This window comes from Corvus moneduloides, chromosome Z (genome assembly GCF_009650955.1).
Source record: "Corvus moneduloides isolate bCorMon1 chromosome Z, bCorMon1.pri, whole genome shotgun sequence".
NCBI lineage: Eukaryota > Metazoa > Chordata > Aves > Passeriformes > Corvidae > Corvus > Corvus moneduloides.
The window spans coordinates 24,017,988-24,034,693 of NC_045511.1; the positions used below are offsets into that span (position 1 = coordinate 24,017,988).

The 16,706-nt window shown below is 37.9% G+C and overlaps 1 protein-coding gene across 6 annotated transcripts in view; it reads left to right on the plus strand.

The window, feature by feature from the left end:
* LHFPL2 (LHFPL tetraspan subfamily member 2) overlaps positions 1-16,706 on the plus strand; it is a 121,120-nt gene that overhangs the window by 73,159 nt on the left and 31,255 nt on the right. The window contains exon 1 of one of the 6 annotated variants that reach the window (XM_032096616.1): positions 9,829-9,853. The exons of the other annotated variants lie outside the window; for them this stretch is intronic. The gene's annotated coding sequence lies outside the window, so the exon portion shown is untranslated. Of the gene's footprint in view, positions 1-9,828; positions 9,854-16,706 lie in introns of those variants that run through there. 6 annotated transcript variants of the gene reach the window in all.

Here is a 16,706-nt window from a genome sequence, read left to right on the forward strand (position 1 = left end):
TGGACTTTTGATATTCCTATGAATATTTACGATCTTATCCACAAGAAACAGAAGTCAGAATAGCAGACTCTTGGGTGAAGAGAAAATGAGACCATTTTCCACCTGAGTTTAATCTATAGATCAGTTCCATATTCTCAGCTGTTTGTGTATGTTAGTCCCATTTCCTAACTGGCGAAGAGTGCAGTGATGCAGTGTCTATTGTATAGATCCAGCAATTTGCAGCATGCCTAAATCACTGAGAATTATATGAAGTTATGTATTTTGTCAGATTTTCCAACCAGGGTGGCCTAATCCACCCAGTTTTTTAGACATTTTTAAAATGTTGGCAATGTTCAAACTTGGAATAATCAGCATAACTGTAAGAGTTGTTACATGATCCACCTGGATTTAATCCTTGAAGTGAGAAACAGCTGTGGCTTTTTCAAGAGCTATTCATACGGTGTTTGTGTGCATGCAATTAAGTTTGAACAAGGAAGGGTATCTCCATATCTATTGTAACACGGGTACACATCTGTCCAGTGTTCACTGAATGTAGGTGTAAAACTCCAGTTGGCTTCAGTGAGAGTTACTTCACCTTTAACAGTGGAGTTATGTTGAAACACCTCATGCTGAAAGGGTCCTCTAGAACTTCACAGAATTTGGCATGTTATTTGAAAAATCCTGCAAAAAGATTGTTCCTAGAACACTATTAAGTAGCTTTATTTCTTTCACCTCATTATATTTGAGACTTTTTTTTCCACCTCTGGAGTCTGTAAATCACAGGGTTAAAAGAGGCTCAGAGAGAAATTAATGGCTAACAGATATTAGCCATGTATGTTTCAGAAGTCTTGGAGAAGAAGAGAGCAAGAGATAGAGAATAGTAGATAAAACATTAAACCTTTTGTCATTACCCTAATTATTTTTGGAACAAAAGCAGTATTCATCTTTGGGACATGAGTGTATTAAGATGGAAAAAATCTGTTGAATCCTTTGTGAATGGCTCATATTCTCCTACTTTTTAATTTATAAATAGTTTGCAACTCACAGCTTAAGTTGTTAATATTCTGTGACTTGAGGATCAAGAAAAATACCTATTCAGACTGAACTCTGTCTCTCAAAGCCTTAACAGTCTGATATTTGTATTACATAGTCTAGAACAAAGTCTGTTGAGTAAAACATTTATCATTTGATCTAAATTTATTATAACAGAATAGGTGTTTTTGCCATGGAAAAGTTATTTAAACAGTGATGGAATGGAGTCAGTTTGCTGAAGTGTGATGAACTACATGCCGCAGTAAGGAACATATTATTTTAATTAAATGGATGCACAAGTCTTTGTGATCTTATTATTCTGATCAGCTCTTGATAAAGATCTAGACAGAGTTTTCCAGTTGCTAAAGCATTTTTCTGACTTGTGTGTGATGGCTTGCACAATAAGGGTTGACAGCAGCTATACTGGTAAACATACTGGCTTTATAATTTTCATAAAATAAGAGGCATTGTCCCAGATCATTATCACTACCTTTAGTTCTTAAATGTTACCATTAGTGTTACTTACTACTGGATAGTAGTTATATCTGTTAGTTATAGCTGAGCAGAATAGCCTGCTTGCTCCTTTCAAAGGGTAAATTGAACTGTGCCCCTTTGTTCCAAGGCAGAACTCAGCTTTTGGTACACAGCAGTTCTTGGTAAGTGACTTGTCCTTTCTAAAGTAGAAAAGGCTAAGGGGAGCTATAGTTTTGCAAGAGGAAAAAATAAAAACTTGAGATGCTAAATCACACAGACATATGGTAAGTTGTATGCAGTATATTGAATATTAGTGAATCAAGATCAGATTCCTGTCCTTTCTTTGCTGAGTGGAAAGCCTTCCTACAGCTATATTCAGAGAAAGGAATTTCGTGCTGCTTAACTTCTCCTTCTTTTCAGCCACTGTAGGAATATACTCCGGAGTTTGCAGTGTTGTAGAAACTGTAAATTATGTAGCTCCTGTCACTGCAGTATTCTAGCACAGTATTTTGTTTACCCATAGCTGCCACCTTGGAAATGCAGAGTTGCTTCATGCCATTCTTTGTTGTTCTAAGCCAACATTTACATGTTATAAAAAATAATTAGTATTCAAACATTAATTTTACGTCTGAGAGACAATTTGTAATTCTCTCTCTAAAAAGAGGGTACTACTGTACCTTTAGGGAGAGCAACCACTTTGGCTGTGGTGATGTATGACTGAAGTGGGGACAGTGAAGTTTGATCTGTAAGTTACAAGATGTTCTTCCTGAAAGAGAGTTATGGGTTTGTTGGTTTTTCTCATCCCAGGATTAATAAGAAAACACTAGCTGTTTGCAGAGTCTGTTGTTCTCAGGTTCGAAGTCTTACTGCTATCCTCCTCACATCTTCAAGATGACTTTTAGCTCAAAAAAGGAAAGAAAATAGAGAGGTGCAGAGCAGATGGGAGGCTGATGGATAAGCTCCTATAGCAACAGTTTGAATGTTGGTCAATAACAAGTATGCCATGCTTGTTTGGAAAAGGATATTGGGCCAACACTGTTTTGAAATGTGCTTTTATCAAATCTCTTTCTAACTTAGTAAAGTATTCTCCAGAATAGTTTGCAATTGTTTCAACTTGCCATTTACCAGCTGATGCTACCTGATAACAAGCCGATGAAGAATTTTCTGTGAACTTTCTTAAAACCTGAAACTTTATGAAATCAGTATTTTTCATAGGTCTGTATTACAGACTTTGACAAGAATGGAATTGCTGGCACAAACTGGACAGATTAGTTTGCTCTGAAACAGCGAACAAAGCTGGACACATTTCAGCCAAAAGTCGAGAGTTCTGTCCATGTTCATGCATACTAGGTAAAGATTTTTAAAATCTTGTCTTTGTTTAATATAATTAACTGTCGTGATGGAGGAAAGTTCGAATGATTTCTCTTCCCCATATAGACTATATCTTTTAGCTGTAGTGCATGAAGAGTTTCCTTGTTTTGCTTTGTTTTACATACTTTTGGGTTGGTTTTGTTTTGGGTGGATTTTTTTTCTTTCTTTTTTTTTTTTCCTTCAATGCAGAATTAAACATTTTTTCCAGGAATGGACAATAGCTGTCTAACAGACAAAAATACATTGCATACTAATGCTAGAAATCACTAGAAATACTTGGAAAAAACCTTCCTGCTATGTTGGTTAGGAAAGTGGGTCATCTGCATGTTTCATTACTGTGGTTTGATTTATATTGCCTAATTGCAGCTAGATTTTCAGGGCTTTAGAAGTATTCATTCCATTAGGAAAAAAACAGTAGTTCTTTGTTTAAAGAAACATTTCTGGTGGGAGGTAAGAAAGTCTGTAAATACACACACCTGTTTTGTGTGTGTACATCTTTGCAAAATTTTCACTGAAATATAAGTGCCTGTTGTATCCAGGGCCATTGTGGGTTGCTGGCTGGAAACAATTTGAGTTCTTGAATAAAAGCAGCATACACTGAAGCTGGATTCCTCAGTACAGTCTGTTTTGTTTGGTTTTATTTTAATTAATTTTTTTTAAGAAAGAATGTCTGCACATTAATTCTTCAATAGGAGTGGGAAAATATTAGATAAATTTGATAAAGGGACCTGGCAGGGTTTCATTTTATAACAAAACATGGCTTGAAAGTTTGGGGGTGTGAATCATATCTTAGTGTCTCTTTTTTGTTTAAATTACTTTTTTGGAAAACAAACTAGATGAGTTTGCTTGAGGGCAGTGTAGGATAGGATGGACAGAAAAATGTTCAAGTTTATGGTGGTGTGAATTTTCATTAAATTTTTGTGTGTGGAGTTCTGTATCTCATTTGTACTGTCAGACCTTATGGATAATGTCTCCTCAAAGCTGATGGGCATTAATGTCAGGCCAAGCCTTAGCTCCTCATTTTGGACATACTGGTAACATATGAACAGCACTAGGAGGAGGCAATGCAGTGGCTTGACCAATGCTGCTGAGCATCCAGGACTGTCTTTGGTATGTGAAAGTGGTGATTTTTGATCTGGGATCTTCTGCAGTACTTTTATTTGGTATGCTGTTGTTGTGCATATTTATGTTGGGGCAGAAAATCTGTTCTGTTGTGTGCAGCTCCTCTGCAGATATCAGAAATAAAATTTTGAGAAAAGAGAAATTTTTAGATCATCTTACTTCTGTAAACTTCCTGGTTGTTTGTATTAATTTTGGAGGAGACATCTGGAAACCCTGGCTCCAAAATGTTAAAACTCAGCAGGCAGCTATTAGTAAACATACAGAGGAACATCTGCAGCAGCTGCAGCATGAGTTTCTGTGCCTTTCCTCAAGACCTAGCTTCAATGACAACTTCTCTTACAAGCTATCTATTAAGACTTTGATGTAGAAGAGAAGAGAAGCAGATGTAAGATATGATCCTTCTGAGTTACTGGTGGGTATTACAATACGACAGAGATGCAAGTGGCTTAGCAGCTGTTTCCAGTTAGCCATGACTTCTTGTGTAACTTGGTGGTGATGCTTTAATCCAGGGATGGAAGAGTATGGGTTTCTCTTCCACTAATACAATGTAAATATTTGCACAGGAGAAAAACAATTATGCAGAGCATTATTCAGTAAGGCTGTGGGTCCCAAACACAGAATCACACTGATTATCTTAAAAAAAAAAAAAGAAAAAAACAATTGAAAATTTTGTAAGGCTAGGTGATTACATATGCTATCTTCATGATCATTTCCAGGCCATTAATATCTTTATATTCTATTATTTCATCCACTTGAATGTTTTCTGTTTTCACCGTACATTCTCCCATCTTCAGATAATAAATAATGACAAAATAATTACATAATTTTCCTTTGTTCTTCCAATGCCAGGCAAAATGGAGACATTTGCTTCTTTTATTTGTAGTTAAGTGTTATCGATCTCAACTGTGGAAGGGAAGAACAACCAACAGGACAGGCAGGCTGAGTGACAGGGTGAGCTTCCACAGCTGCTCCAGCTGACAGCATTCATGCAATGAGTTTTGCAAATAGTCGGGTCTACCAGTAGCAGCAGAGCTTTTGTTTGGAGGAAAAGGTACATGATTACAAAGAACTGACACCTTTGCATAGAGATTGAGAAAGTTTATCACTGGTTTTCTGGAAGTTAATGCAGGGTCTCTTTGAAAGAGGAGATAGGGCAGTGGAAGTTTATTTCTTCCTAGAGATGTGTTGATAGTGAGACAGATGGGTGTCTGTGACACAAAGTGTTAAGAGCATGCACTGGAAAAACATTAACTACTTGCTTTGTCTTGCTACCACTGTGGTTCAGGGGTCCATTTTATGATTATACTGGTAGACCAAGGTCAAATACACCCCTACAGAAGCACATGATAACTTGTATGGTCTTGTTTTTTAAAGGACCTCTGAACTGGATCTGTGTTATTCTGCTCTATTTATTTGTTAAAATGTTCTCATACTAGCTATTGAAGGAGGCAATTTAAAGCTTTGATGAGCATGGCAAATCTCTTCCTTTTGTCAGGACTGACTTTTGGGCTTTAAATGCAATTTTCATCAACTTGTAAGACAGCGTAAAGTAAATTTAAATTAAGCTTGCATCCTTCCCACTTAAACAGAAACTTCCTACTGAAAACAAATCTGACTTCAGGCATCAGCTTCTTGTGTGAGGACTTATCTTTGACTTGCCAAAAGATTGTCTTAAAAGATGTAAAAAGTTTTCCCTTGCTCTTAGGATGACAGCAACAACAGTGACAAATGGAGAGGCTGTAGATTGCTCTTCATGGGGGAGAGGTGAGTGACAGGGGAGGGAAAGGATACAAGTATCCTTTCTTTTTTCTTTGCCAAATATTATATTAACTGTATAGAAAGAACCTAGACAGAAATTGAAAGGTATGAATTAAAATGGCAATGAAACAGAACAGGAAAATCAATTCAATCCACACCTGAGAAGCTTAATTTTTTTTTTTTTTTTTTTTTTGGAGGACAGCTACCAACAGAGTGAATTAATGTTGAACTTAAAGGTCATTAAAAGGTTCTTTAGTAAGGTGTGTCATAGCTGAATAGAAGTTACTAAACTGCAGAAGAAATTTTTTTTTTCAAATTGCTGTACATATTTTTCCAATGTGATTTTCTTTTAACTCTATGGGATTAGAGAGTATATTTTCTCTATATATTCTAATGTAAGTAGTGCAGTACTCTTGGAATTGAATAAATTTTAAATATTATTTTCAAATTTTTTTCAAACATTTGTCAGCTCTAGTTGATGGCTACAGTTGAAGAATAATGGATTGCTTTCAGCTTTGTGAATGGTGTTTTTCAGAAAGTGGATGTTAGAAGCATTGAAATTCAAATTGCAGGCTCCTCATAGCAAGAAGCACCTTTCTCTCAATGGGTTGTTTGTGTTTTGGGTTTTTTTAAGTAGCCCACTGTAATCTTTAATCCTGCAGAACAGGGATTCATTGCTGTGGACACAAAACTCAGGCACATTTGTATATTTATTATGTAAGTAAGGAGAATTTTAAAAGAAGCATATTCTTATAGTCTACTATGTGAATAATGTTTGTATTACAAAAACAAAAGTAAGGAAGGATGTTTTACTTTCTTTACTGTCAGAGGCTTCTGTTAAGGAGAATGAGGTGGCTGGCTGAGGAAATATCCCAAACAGACTGTGAAAATGCTTACTTTTGCGTAGGACCTTCCTCTGTTTGTGCATGCTAATGCATTATCCTGGGACTTTGGGCGTCAAATGGCAGCTTCACCCACCTCAGAGCATTTCCCATATTGGCATTTACTATGCACTCTTCTTGCCAATTAGCTCTACCCTACGCAAGCCCCTTTATTGCTTTCAAAGTTCTTTTGCTAACTCAATTCTTCAGCGTCTGTTACACTGTGAAAGGCCCTGAAGGGCTGACATCTGTCTTTTGCCTGTGTGACTAAAACAGGATTTGTGCTAGAGAACCTTAACATGTGGCTTAAGTAAGAGAATATTCCATCAATAACCACTTTTTTCCATTTTGGTATTCTATTTTCAATCTCCATGGCTGAATCAGTGCTAAAGCTTTTACAAAATCTGCCTGGCAGTATAATTTATGATTAGACCTGAGGGGTGAAGGCTAGCTCAGCAGTGTATTTCACATAAACAAGTGCTTAGAGTTGTGGGAAAGGCAATTTCTCTGGCACACAGGCAGTGTAGGACATTTTCAAAGCCTAGACACAAGACAATGCAAAAGAATATCAAAGGAGGGAATATTTCATGCTCTGACTTGTAATTTTAATTGTTTTGGGGTTTTTGTTGTTCTCACATGCCAAGTTAGCAGCAAAAGCTTGCTATTCTTTTACCTGCGTTTTGAGGATCTTGTATAATGCATCTAAATCCAGCTTCCTGAGAAGAAATGCTTGCTTTTGGACTGTCTGAATTCTTTTAGGAAGAGAAACTACTTTTTTGTCTCAGCAGCGTGGTGTAGTAAGTGGTTTAAACCCAAATCCATGTCAGATACTTTTTTGACAGGTTTGAAATCTAAAAAATGGCTGACTGTGCTCCTTCCTATAAAGTATTCTGGGGAGTGGGTTGAACAGGTTAAATCCAGGTTTTTCAGTATCAACTGTAAACTCTCACAAAACTTTCAAATCTATATTCAGTATTGTTAGATTAGGTTTAAAACCTATTTTGTCAGTAATGAGTACATTCATTTTCCCCATGAAGAATAGGAATACTTGGTTGTCTGATTGTCCTGGACAATTCTTAAGATAAGCATGGACCAAAAGGAACATTCTGCTAAGTTTATGTGTCCTTCCCTCTCTGACCTCTAATTTTTTTTGTTGAAATATGTTGCTGGAGGTTATTTCCTTAGAATTTCAATTCTTGAATCAAACTTCTGGGCATCTGATTTAGAATATGGTAGGACTTCCAAACTACCCAGGAAATATTATCACAATAGCAAAATCTTGTCATGACAAAATGCATCTGCTAATGAGTAATTAGTACTGAAAATAAACAGCAGTTGAACTGAATACATCATTACCCATGTGGAACTGGAGCCATATGATGAACACATTTTAAATCTCTATTTTGTCCAAATAGGCCATGAAATATCTACTTCAGACTCTTGAACTGAAGTAATTTTTTCTTATCCCTTTACTTCTCCATCTAACACTTTCAAAGGACTTTGTTTTCAGCTCACATTAACACAATGGGGTTTTAGGTTGAAAATACCTGGGAAACTTAGTTCAGATGTTTTACCAAAAAATTTTGAGTTTTGTCTCACATAGATTTTTATTGTGTGTTTCACAACTGAGTCCATAAATAAATTTGCACAGTCTGCAATTTAATCAAGTCTAATCTTTCCCCAGCACTCACAGGAACTGCCAGTGATACAAACATTTAGGAATTCTAATTGTATATACAGTGTTACCTAAATCCTTTCATCTCTCTCAGAGAAATTCTTTCCTGTCTGTTACCTGGAAACCAAATTACTGAAGTTCGTATCTGCTGTTCATGAAGAGAAAAAGGAAAATGTAATTTTTTTTTTTTAAACTACAATTTTATTAGTGCACTTCTTATTAATTGATGGGAACTGAGTCTTGTTGCTTTCTTTGCTGTGTGTACCTATAGATATCTTACAGATGTACCTTATTTTTCTATGTGATACACACTTGCAACATTTTTAAACTAAATATTTATTGCAATTGGAGTGTTTAATATATATGTTAACACTGATTACCGATTATGTAAAACTCTGCAAGGACACATTTGGTGTTCAGGATTAGTATACCCAACTCACATGAGTGAGTGTAAAGGTGTTTTCAATTAAGCATGTAATATTAAAGGTACTCAGCACCCGACAGTCTAGAAAGAGATGGAGTTTCTCAAAAAGTGCATTCCATCTCTGAGGAGCTCAGAGAAACCTTCACCAAAGGCCTCCTGTCATTAATCCTATGCTGGGAAGTCATATCTGATGTTCTGATTTCAAAAGCATCTTGCAATAAAATCAATATATTGAAGATAAGAACAACAGTCTGGAACAAAGTAGATTGCTGGAACTGGATAAGTAAACCAACTGGAAGCCCATTCTTTGAGAGCTTACTTGGACAGTGTGTGCATATTTAGTTTTTTTAATGTGCATCTGTAGCTGTAGTTTCTAACTGTTGAGCTCCCATGAGGAAATGAGCTCTGAGACAGGACTTGGAGGATAGTCATGGTAGATGAGGTCAGGAAAAGACCTCAGGCCAAAAAAGCCCTGAACGCAGCACAAGAGGAATGTGATGCAATAATCTTTGATTCTTGCTGCAGACTGCTCAGTGTGTGGTGGGGTTTTTGTTGCTTTTCCTTTTTTTCCCAAGTACACAAGTCTAACCTGTCAGCTGGTGTGATGAATGGTGCTAGTCTGTAGCTGGAGAGTGGTGTGGCAAGCCCTTCCCTGCTTCAGGACACTTCATGCTGTAGATCTGTGATGCAGACCCAGCTCTGTCCAGAAGGACTGTGGGGCAGGGAGAGGCCACAGCCAGACTTGTCTCTCTGTGAAATAAGGAGTGACCTGCAGGGACTCATTTGGAAAGCTGAGTTGTGCACATCTTTCTGCATTCTCAGGATAATCAGCAGCTTCACGATTACAATTAGCATCCTTGCTCCAAGCCCATGGCATGAGGAAAGCTGTTCTCCCCAGGTCTCTCTGAAACTTTGGGGGGTTTTGCCTAGCACTCTCCGAGCGGTGTTTTGGGGACCACAGGCTTCTTGTGTGACTCCGGCTGCTCACAGCAGCCCAACTGCTCAGTGTCAGAGCCAAACAAAGGCTGGACTGTTCAGTGCAGGGGCAGATGTGCTGCTTCTCAGGCCACACGCTGCAACACTTTTCAAACACAAGCGTTGCAGCTGGGAGCTGGATCACCCTATCCCTTTTTTGAGGTGGGTTTAAATGCTTATTTATTTATTTATTTAAACTGCAAGGATTGCCAGAATTTGGCATTATGGTGGGGTTGGCAGGCTGTTGTGAATGAAAAAATAGGAAGAGAACTCTTCAAAACTTTGTCTGGAGTGTAGTGTTTGAGAATGGGTGTAGTTGTAATGTCGAGTAAAGGAGGAAGAACTTTCAGTGAAAACAGAAGAATTATTTTTCTAGTTTTAATCTTGAAGTGGATGGGCTGCCCCTGGATACAATTGGACCAGTGTGATTGAACTACAGAAAAATAAGAGTGATTGCATAAAACTATATTGTTTTCCAACCAATAGATACAAGCTAAATAATAAATATGAGATCTTTGTGGATAATATACTGCACACCAGCCTATGAGTCACTGAAGCATTGCTAAAGTGAAATCATTCCAGCATGTGACTTGACTTGTGACTGTGAATGAAGAAATATCAATAGTTTTGACATGTTTTCTGAAAGAAGCTTCTTTTTCTAGGGGCCCCAATCAGTGGGGAGATTTAAGCAATTGTTATGTCACACTGTAACTTTTGTAATAATGTCCTTCAACTTGTGATGGTGAAGGCCTTTATCTGAAAAGAAGTGGGAGGTCTTGGTCTTGCTTTCATCCCTGCTGCTCCCTGGGGTGTGGTCATGCCGCCTTCCTACTGCCAGCTGGGGTGCTTTTCATCTTCACTAGGAGCCAGTTCTGTTTGCTCACTGGGAAAATGCCTGTGTGCTTCCCTCCTGGTTTTCTTTCCTACCCTTCTCTTCCGGATTAACTCTTTGCTGGGCTGTCAGATTCAGTCACCTCATGGAGGAATCCAGTGGCTACCACAATGGTAAAGAGAAGAAGGAAAATATTTCAGGGAATGGGAAGAAAAGGATGATGTTTGGTCTCCTGCTAGGCTAGCTTCACTGTAGCATCTAAGTTCACTCTTCGCAATGTATATGTGGACATTGTAAAGTACTGATTCAGAACAAGGAACAAGGGAGCTTTAAGAATGCTGTCATGAAGAGTTTTAAAATGTAAGGAAATGCCAGACTTGAGGGTACTTGGTGCAAAATAAATTCTGTACCCTTCTAGGTGCTTTCCATCTGTTACTGTTAACACCCATTTGCTATCACTGAGTAAGCTGGTTGGGGTGCCTCCTGGAGAGACCTTATCTGTTTTGTGTATCAGCAAATTCTGTCTCTCTGAACCAGACTGTCAATCTTCTTCCAGCTCACTTCATTCCTTCAGCCCACCCAGTCTCCAGATGTGGTGTGGCTGTTGTTATTTTTTGTGTGTGTGCTTGGTGTGTTCTTTTTTTGGGATTAGTTTGTAAAGTTCTTTCACTGTTTCTTTCTAAAGCATCCCCCCAGCATGGCCCTTTGCATAGCTCAGCCACTGGCAGGAGAGGGAAAAGCACTCTCTGTCTTCAGCTTTGATTTCATCCCTGATCTGACATGGTGCACAGTTGATTGAAATCACGTATTGTCCCCTAGGGAGGGTGACTGCTCTGCTAGTCTGGTCAGGACTCCAGCTTGACAGAAAGGTATGCAAAGTGAGGATGCAGACTATGGCGATTCAAGTCACTGGGCAAACTTATGAAAGGCTTCCAGCTGCCAAATCAGGGTAGATGTGCACCCCTCTGTGTCATGAACCATCTGATGGACTAGAAGATTTTATCCACTCTTATGAAGTTTTTTTTCTTGAAGAAAAGGTCACCAAAAGCTTTTAATGCTGAAAAATATATCTTCTTTTTCTAGAACATATAAATTGTTTGGCTGAAACTTGTGCAAAAAAATTCAGCCTCAGGCAGGCATCTGCTGTGGAAAGTCTCAGCCCAAACTGCTATTTTGGCAAAGTTGTAAGCAATGAAAATACATTTTAAGAGTGGAAAGTGTTGAACAATCTCTGTACTAAGGCAGAACTTACATTTTGGTGGATAAAGGGAACCTGTGATGGAGTTTGAGGCTGAACTGCAACAACTTTCATTCCCCTTTCCTGTAAGGGGATGCCCTTACCCAACTTGAAATTCTCTAACAAGCAACTGCGTCAATTGAACATTTTTCTAACACTTACATTGTTACTTTATGCAGCCTTAGCTGTTACCAAAGGGAATGTGGAGAAGCTCTGAGCTAACGTATCTAAAACTTGAGAAAAAAGTAACCTTGGATTGTGATGGCATACAAAGGTTTTCTTGCAGGTTCCTGCAGCGCAGTGCAAATGTCGTCAGGAAGCCAAGCAGTAGATTTTGTTACAGGACCTAGTTTTATAATTAGTTCTGGATCATTTTGAGCGTATGCATCACCTGGGCTGGAAGTTACTGCAAACCCCCTTGGGTGTCTTGCATCTGCATCCCAGAGGAGGTGTTCAAGAAACACAGCAACTGCCCTGCACATCCTGTTTTGATTTGGTTGATTTATTGTCCTGTAATTTATAGACTGGCCATGTGAAGGGCATGAATCTCGAGTTTGACTGATTGCACTGTAAAAGAAGGCTCTTTTCAGTTCACCCTGAAATTCTTACCACATTTCTGTCCAGCCATTCAAGCTTGCCCCAGCCACAGCTGCTTTCATAGCTCTTGCTGAAACTTGAAACTGGAAGAAAGGTAGAGAAAATCGTTATACAGATTTTTTTGGTGGTAAGCCTACCCAGAATTTTTTCTGTTCTATTATGTTTTCTTATGGCTCTATTTAGTACTGCAGTTATTTTTACAACTACCCTAATAGGCTTCTGTTTTGTGTTTAAGGTCAAAATTGTTTGTTGGACAAAACATTAATCTATGAAGGGTTTATGCACTGATTGTGAACTAGAACTCTATTTCTAGGGTCCTAGTTATATCACTTCAGTTAATATCATATCTAGTACTTTATATGAATTCAGGCTTCTTGTATCTTCCCTCCCATCACATTTTTAAGACCTCTGGCTATTCTTGTTGCTGTCCTCTGATCTCTTTTGTCATGTCTACATATTTTGCTGAAATGTAAATCAAAAAGCTGGATGCATTGGAAGTGCGTGTAATCACCACTTTCTGTGTTTTGGTAGGAGTACTAACACATCTTTGAATTAGAACATTCTGGTTTTGCTTTTGTCATCTTGTCATTCTTTTGGCTGCTACTCAGTTGTGACCCATTTTACATTTACTTCCTTTTCTATAGTACTGCTAGCTGTTCTTCAGTCTGTACTTATATACCTAACTTCTCGTTCTTGCTGTGAGCCCTGATTGAATGTTGTCTTTTTTGATTTCATGCTACTTTATGTTGTACTTTCAGGAAATAACTAAGTAGAGTTCTGCTGTGTCTGCTCCAATTGTTTTTAAAAAATAAAAACATCATTCACCATCCCCTTTCTGACAGGGAGAAAATGGAACAGTTTTGATGTAGGGTTCATTCTGATCCCATCCCCCTGCCAGACCCCCCTTGCCCCACTCCCACCCCCCTCTTTTTTCCATTGGCAGAAAAATTCCAGATCTCTCTTTCTGCAATTCTCTGGACATCTGAGCACATACATACATTCTTGAGATATAGCAAAAGATTATCTCCTTCTCATGTACTATTTCTATCTGAGAAAGCAGCATAGCTCTTTCAAAGTGCATCAGTATCCTATGAGCCCTTTTCCTTATCCTCAGTTAATCTCATTGGTGTTAGTTAATTCATAGCCCTTGATATACACCAAGGCTTCAAGTTCATTGTGTTTATGATATGCAGTCACTATAGGCAGATCCAATTACTGACTTCTATTTCAATAAATTAAATTCCTCTACATGAATGCCTCTTGAATTTCTCTACTAAAGATCATGCCTGCCATACAGTGAAAGGTTGTAAGGGTTACCTTTGATGTAATCAGTTTTAGCTTACTCTGTTTTCTTAATTGTCTTTTTGAAATGCAGTTTTGGAAAGCCCCTAATTGTTTGTATTTTTTGATAGCTGCTTGGTGGACTTAGTGTAAACTACTGTCTGAGCTCACAATATGGCAACACAGCACAAGAGTTTTTTTGACATAGGTAGTCTTCTAGCGTTAACAGTGTATGTAGGCAATGTGAATATGATGTAAGCATGGGTTTTAACTGTGAAGAGAAAGAACAAGCAGCCCTGCTTTTTGGAGAGGGTTGGTGCTCAGCCGTGTTGGCTTCAAAACACTGAAGTCAGGATGCGTCAGATATGCATTCATTCTCAACTAAGTTTCTCCATTACCTGTTTTCTTTAAGAAGCTATTTCCCAGTGATTTCACATTGCATGTTTATTCTTCTGAACTTTTAAAAGGTCACTCATCATTTCAAGGGCTCTCTCCGATGATTAGTAATGCGAGTCTCACTTCCTGAATACCAGCCGATCTAAGTGAAAACATAGTAACTGAGTCACTTTGTTATTTTGTTTCCAAGATTACAGTTGTAGATGCCTGTTAAGTGTCCAAAGAAGCTTTTATTCCTGTGGTCAAATAGCAAGGCAGGCCTCATGGAAGTGATGAGTTCATAAACTGTTGGCAATTAAGTTAAAAATTTTTAATTAATCTGAATATTTACAACATCCTGTGAAGTCTTTCTCTGCAGGAGAAAAAAAAAAATCTATGCAAACATATTTACCATTTTAAAAGTTTTGCTGTAGTCGAGAAGTCTGATATGTCTACAGCCTTGGTGTTGTGTATTACTTTCTTCTGGGAACTGAATTCAGACAATGTCACTAACCAGAGGGATTTGTGTCTTAATATTCTGGTGGGTACATGAAAGCATTTTACCAGTTCAAAGATCAGTATCATAGTCTGTATTTGTTTTGTGTTTAAGTCACTTTTTTTTAACTAGGAGCTAAATAATATTACACATGAATATATCTATATATCTGGAGAATATATCTAACAATTTTTTTCAAAGTAAAACCAAATACACAACCCCATCACTCCACCTCAGAGAGCATTGCCTGAATTTTGTTGTTGGAAACAAATGGGCCTCAATTTCTTGCTTTCATGGCAGGGGGAAAAAGTGGGTGGGATGTATTCTCCTTTTTCTGTCTAGCTTTTACAGAACATCAGTTTGACAGCATCCATAACACTTTGTGTATTGGAATAACAGTTTCTCCCTGAGAAACTGTGGTGGAGCATGACTTTGAATTAATTTTGATGTGTTTTAGTATTGTCAGACTTAAAAATCTGTTCTATGCTTAATTTTATCAAATTAAACATGAATATTTTTTTAAAACTATGTTCTTTGTATGCTACCTCACTTCATCAACCAAGGTATAGTATATTCTTACAATCACATGCTTTTCAAAAATGTGCAGTATCCCCAGTTTTTCACTATTAATGCAAACACAACTTACATCTACCAAGACAGAGATGGAGAAAAGGCAAATTGATGTTTTCTCTGTTAATTGTTTGCATCCTTCATTTGTCTTATAAAGGAATTGCTTGTTCATGCACGGTAAGTGTACATAAGTACACTGCCAACAAACCCAAATGAATGCTTTTTTCCTCTGCTGTCTTAGAAAGCAGATGAGGAAATGGACAAGTCATCATTATTTTTCTCAGTGCAGTGCTGCTAGACGCTTGTTTTTGGATGGTTTCAAAACCAAGCTTAGGGTAATTCCAGCTTTCTGAGCACTATTAGTATTTGCTCATCATGATCTTCAGGGCATGACTCTGCAGAGTGAAGGGAAACTTCTGTTAACCCTAGCAGCTCTTGAAAGCTATGATCCCTCAGTTACAAGACTTTCAATGGTAGCTTTAGGAAACTGGGTTATTTGAACTTTGATTGCGGGATGATGTATCCAGATTTAGCATAACGCAAGTTGTCTTCAGCAGCGTACTTCTGTGCATTTTTTCATTGTATTTTCAGGAGGCAAAATATAATTTAAATTGCACAGAGGGATCACTGCCTGCTTGAAGACCCTTCTTGGTCTTCTCCTCCCAAAGAAATAGTATTTTAAACTTTGGCGTTTAACATGTCATTCTAAAGAAGCAGTCCATTAAAAGGTTAGACTTACTTCCATAATCTCATGTTCCTCATGATTTTAAGGGAATTGCTTATGAGAGTTCATAGGTTTCCTGTTTCGTGGTCTTAGTTAAGTAAGGGTTGATTCTTTTACCCTCCAGCACTACATTCTTCAATATTGAAATGTTACTGCTGTTTGATAAATTTCAGTCTTTTATATTAAACTTCTTATTACAACTTCCCCAAGAGTTTTTAAAGGTTAAGCAGTGACTGACCATTCTTTTGCACACATTTAAATTATCTGCCATTCTTTTACAGCTTCTTATAAAATTCAGCATCACTTTTCCTAGGTCATCATTTAACATTTGTATTACAAGACTTCTGGTAACGTCACTTTTTGTGCTGGTGAGTGCTGAAAAGAATCTGTAAGATGCTAGGACACCTTTTTGTGTCAGACCTTCCCCAGCTCAGGCAGACTTTATTTTTGCTCCAGTGTTGTCAAGATGTGGTGGTGCTGCTGAGCTGGCCTGCTGGGTTTTCTTGGGGAATGGCACAGGCTTTCTGAGTTGGCTGTAAGCAGCGAGAGTCTTGGAGTATGAACGAGCTATCAGTCTCCACACAGGCACAGTAGAATGTCCAACTTTCCTATTGTTCCTCTTCATATTGTAGCACACTGTTATTGTCTCTGATTACAGTAAAACTGCACTGACCTTCCCTTATGCATGCAGCTTTCCTGTACAGGTTATTGTAACAGCCTGTGTTTTCATTCCCATAGTGTGCTTTGTTCCACCATGCTCTTCCTCTCACCAGCTGGTTCCTATTTATTTATTTTCTTTTAAACTGTATTTGCATAAAGAAATGGATGTTTTACTGTTGCTTTGCTTCCTCACCACTTGCAACTGCTCCAGATTTATTTTTAGTATTTCACCTTATCTCTTCC